Source organism: Harmonia axyridis, chromosome X (assembly GCF_914767665.1).
Source record: "Harmonia axyridis chromosome X, icHarAxyr1.1, whole genome shotgun sequence".
NCBI classification, from domain to species: Eukaryota; Metazoa; Arthropoda; class Insecta; order Coleoptera; family Coccinellidae; genus Harmonia; species Harmonia axyridis.
In genome coordinates this window covers 29853909-29858908 of record NC_059508.1, presented here as the reverse complement: position 1 = coordinate 29858908, position 5000 = coordinate 29853909, and the positions used below count along the sequence as shown (strand labels likewise).

Here is a 5000-nt window from a genome sequence, read left to right as displayed (position 1 = left end):
AACCATATTCCAATAGCTGAACCAAAAATATAATTCCCGATCCAAACGTTCTGCATCGCCCAACGCGACCACCTTCCCTATATATGTCAGGGGAGCACAGGGTTCCCCTCCAGACAACACTTACGCTCTATCCCCGACTCTCGGTCGATCGATAGGCCAGGTCAGCGGTGTCTGTTTCGGCCGAAGCTCGGACTTTGGTCAAAATGTTCCGATACAAAATTTGAACCAAGATAGATACAGATATGATTCCTTCTTAAATATACGTTGATTATCGAACAGAATATGGTAAATATTTTGCGATGACCGAGGATTTCATGAATTTTTTTTTTTTTTCGAAAAAATTTTCTATTATCGGAATTTCCTCAAATTTCATTTGGTTGCCTCCTAATGCTTATTAAAAATGATAATCAACAATCAGAATCATTATTTATCATTTATTTCAATTTTTATAATGAAAAACGTTCACGTCCTTTCGCGCCTCTCGATCGTCGTTTACGTGATGCATCGGTCAGCCCTAGTTTACGTGGTGCATCGGTAAGATCGAGTTCACGTTCTGCATCGGTCTGCCCGAGTTTACGTGGTGCATCGGTAAGATCGAGATTACGTGGTGCATCGGTAAGATCGAGTTTACGTTCTGCATCGGTCTGCCTGAGTTTACGTGGTGCATCGGTATGATCGAGTTTACGTTCTGCATCGGTGTGATCTAGTTTACGTTGTGCATCGGTAAGATCGAGATTACGTGAAGCATCGGTATGATCGAGTTTACGTTCTGCATCGGTCTGGACTCTGAGATATATTTTCGACGTGAAAATGTTCCGATACAACTTTTGAACCAGGATAGTTAGAGAGATGATTTTTTCTGGGATGTACGTTGATTGGGGAATGGATTGTGGAAAATAACTTGCCATGACCGAGGTGTTCTCGAATTTTTTTTTTTTTTCGAAAAATATTTTCTGATTTTGGATTTCACTCAAATTTGATTTCGTTGCCTTCTAATGTGTTCTAAAAGAGTAAATCAGTAATCAGAATCGAAAAATATTTTTCGGATTTTTTTTTTTTTGAAAAAAAATTTTCTGATTTTGGAATTTCCTCAAATTTGATTTGGTTGCCTTCTAATGTGTTTTTAAAGCGTAAATCAGTAATCAGAATCAATATTCATTGTCGACTTTAATTTTTATAAGGAAAAATGTTCACGTCCTTAAACGCCTCCCCATCATTAGCCCGAGTCCAAGTCGATGTCAGTCCCGAGCGGACGGTGTCAGATACTACCTATCGCCCCGGTCTGGACTTGGCGAGGTATTTCGACGTGAAATGTTCCGATACAACTTTTGAACCAGGATAGTTAGAGAGATGATTTCTTCTATGTTGTACGTTGATTGTGGAATGGATTGTGGGAAATAACTTGCCATGACCCAGGTGTTCTTGAATTTTTTTTTTTTCGAAAAAAATTTTCTGATCTTGAAATTTCCTCAAATCTGATTGCGTTGCCTTCTAATGTGTACTAAAAGAGTAAATCAGTAATCAGAATCAATATTCATTGTCGACTTTAATTTTTATAAGGAAAAATGTTCACGTCCTTAAACGCCTCTCCATCGTTACCCCGACTCCAAGACGATGTTAGACCGGAGCGGACGGTGTCAAATGCGACCGATCTCCCCGGTCTGGACTTAGCGAGATATTCCGACGTGAAATGTTCCGATACAAAAATTTAACTGTGATAGTTAGAGAGATGGTTCCTTTTGTGATGTACGTTGATTGTGTAATAGAATATGGAAATAAACTTGAGATGACCGAGGTCTTCTGGGATTTTTTTTTTTTTTCGAAAAATATTTTTCGATTTCGGAAATCCCTCAAATTTCATTGAGATATGTCCTAATGTGTTCTTTAAGCTTAAATCAACAATCAGAATTAATATCCAAAAGTTATTTCATTTTTTATAAGGAAAAACGTTCACGTCCTTTCCGCTCCCAAAAAGTGAGATATCATAGAAAATATCGCTATATTTGTTGTTTACGGCCATACCACGCTGAAATTGCCAGTTCTCGTCAGAACACTGAAGCCAAGCAGCGTCGGGCGCGGTTAGTACTTGGATGGGTGACCGCTTGGGAACACCGCGTGCTGTAAGCTTTTTTTTTACGTTCTGCATCGGTCTGCCGAGATAACGTGGTGCATCGGTATGATCGAGTTTACGTTCTGCATCGGTAAGATCGAGATTACGTGATGCATCGGTAAGATTGAGATTACGTGGTGCATCGGTAAGATCGAGTTTATGTGGTGCATCGGTAAGATCCAATTCACGTTCTGCATCGGTAAGATCCAGTTCACGTGGTGCATCGGTAAGATCGAGATTACGTGGTGCATCGGTAAGATCGAGTTTACGTGGTGCATCGGTAAGATCCAATTCACGTTCTGCATCGGTAAGATCCAGTTCACGTGGTGCATCGGTAAGATTGAGATTACGTGGTGCATCGGTAAGATCGAGTTTACGTGGTGCATCGGTAAGATCCAATTCACGTTCTGCATCGGTAAGATCCAGTTCACGTGGTGCATCGGTAAGATTGAGATTACGTGGTGCATCGGTAAGATCGAGTTTACGTGGTGCATCGGTAAGATCCAATTCACGTTCTGCATCGGTAAGATCCAGTTCACGTGGTGCATCGGTAAGATCGAGATTACGTGGTGCATCGGTAAGATCGAGTTTACGTGGTGCATCGGTAAGATCCAATTCACGTTCTGCATCGGTAAGATCCAGTTCACGTGGTGCATCGGTAAGATTGAGATTACGTGGTGCATCGGTAAGATCCAGTTCACGTGGTGCATCGGTAAGATGGAGATTACGTGGTGCATCGGTAAGATCGAGATTACGTGGTGCATCGGTAAGATCTACTTTACGTTCTGCATCGGTCTGCCCGATATTACGTGGTGCATCGGTCTGCCCTAGTTTACGTGGTGCATCGGTTTGGACTTAGAGATATATTTTCGACGTGAAAATGTTCCGATACAACTTTTGAACCAGGATAGTTAGAGAGATGATTTTTTCTGGGATGTACGTGGATCGGGGAATGGATTGTGGGAAATAACTTGCCATGACCGAGGTGTCCTCGAATTTTTTTTTTTTTCGAAAAAAATTTTCTGATTGTGGAATTTTCTCAAATTTGATTTGGTTGCCTCCTAATGTGTTCTAAAAGAGTAAATCAGTAATCGGAATCGAAAAATATTTTTCGGATTTTTTTTTTTTTCGAAAAAAATTTTCTGATCGTGGAATTTCCTCAAATTCGATTTGGTTGCCTTCTAATGTGTTTTTAAAGCGTAAATCAGTAATCAGAATCAATATTCATTGTCGACTTTAATTTTTATAAGGAAAAATGTTCACGTCCTTAAACGCCTCCCCATCATCAGCCCGAGTCCAAGTCGATGTCAGTCCCGAGCGGACGGTGTCAGATACTACCTATCGCCGAGGTCTGGACTTGGCGAGATATTACGACGTGAAATGTTCCGATACAACTTTTGAACCAGGATAGTTAGAGAGATGTTTTCTTCTATGTTGTACGTTGATTGTGGAATGAAATACGGAAAATAACTCGCCATGACCGAGGTGATTACGATTTTTTTTTTTTTTCGAAAAAAATTTTCTGATCGTGGAATTTTCTCAAATTTGATTTGGTTGCCTCCTTATATGTTCTAGTAGCGATAATCAACAATCAGAATCAAAATCCATGGTCGGGTTTGATTTTTATAAGGAAAAATGTTCACGTCCTTTTTTACAACCCCGACTCATTGACGATGTTAGAACCGAGCCGGCGGTGTCAGATACGACCGATCGCCCCGGTCCCGATCGTCATTTACGTTGTGCATCGGTCTGCCCGAGATTACGTGGTGCATCGGTATGATCGAGTTTACGTGGTGCATCGGTAAGATCCAATTCACGTTCTGCATCGGTAAGATCCAATTCACGTTCTGCATCGGTAAGATCCAGTTCACGTGGTGCATCGGTAAGATGGAGATTACGTGGTGCATCGGTAAGATCGAGATTACGTGGTGCATCGGTAAGATCTACTTTACGTTCTGCATCGGTCTGCCCTTGTTTACGTGGTGCATCGGTAAGATCGAGATTACGTGAAGCATCGGTATGATCGAGTTTACGTTCTGCATCGGTCTGCCCGATATTACGTGGTGCATCGGTCTGCCCTAGTTTACGTGGTGCATCGGTTTGGACTTAGAGATATATTTTCGACGTGAAAATGTTCCGATACAACTTTTGAACCAGGATAGTTAGAGAGATGATTTTTTCTGGGATGTACGTGGATCGGGGAATGGATTGTGGGAAATAACTTGCCATGACCGAGGTGTCCTCGAATTTTTTTTTTTTTCGAAAAAAATTTTCTGATTGTGGAATTTTCTCAAATTTGATTTGGTTGCCTCCTAATGTGTTCTAAAAGAGTAAATCAGTAATCGGAATCGAAAAATATTTTTCGGATTTTTTTTGTTTTCGAAAAAAATTTTCTGATCGTGGAATTTCCTCAAATTCGATTTGGTTGCCTTCTAATGTGTTTTTAAAGCGTAAATCAGTAATCAGAATCAATATTCATTGTCGACTTTAATTTTTATAAGGAAAAATGTTCACGTCCTTAAACGCCTCCCCATCATCAGCCCGAGTCCAAGTCGATGTCAGTCCCGAGCGGACGGTGTCAGATACTACCTATCGCCGAGGTCTGGACTTGGCGAGATATTACGACGTGAAATGTTCCGATACAACTTTTGAACCAGGATAGTTAGAGAGATGATTTCTTCTATGTTGTACGTTGATTGTGGAATGAAATACGGAAAATAACTCGCCATGACCGAGGTGATTACGATTTTTTTTTTTTTTCGAAAAAAATTTTCTGATCGTGGAATTTTCTCAAATTTGATTTGGTTGCCTCCTTATATGTTCTAGTAGCGATAATCAACAATCAGAATCAAAATCCATGGTCGGGTTTGATTTTTATAAGGAAAAATGT

The 5000-nt window shown here is 40.5% G+C and overlaps 1 non-coding gene across 1 annotated transcript; it reads left to right on the top strand.

The window, feature by feature from the left end:
- Window positions 1-2008: 2008 nt before the first annotated feature.
- On the top strand, window positions 2009-2127 carry LOC123688311. The gene has a single exon (XR_006749839.1). It is a non-coding gene; the product is annotated as a 5S ribosomal RNA (ribosomal RNA).
- Window positions 2128-5000: the final 2873 nt, after the last annotated feature.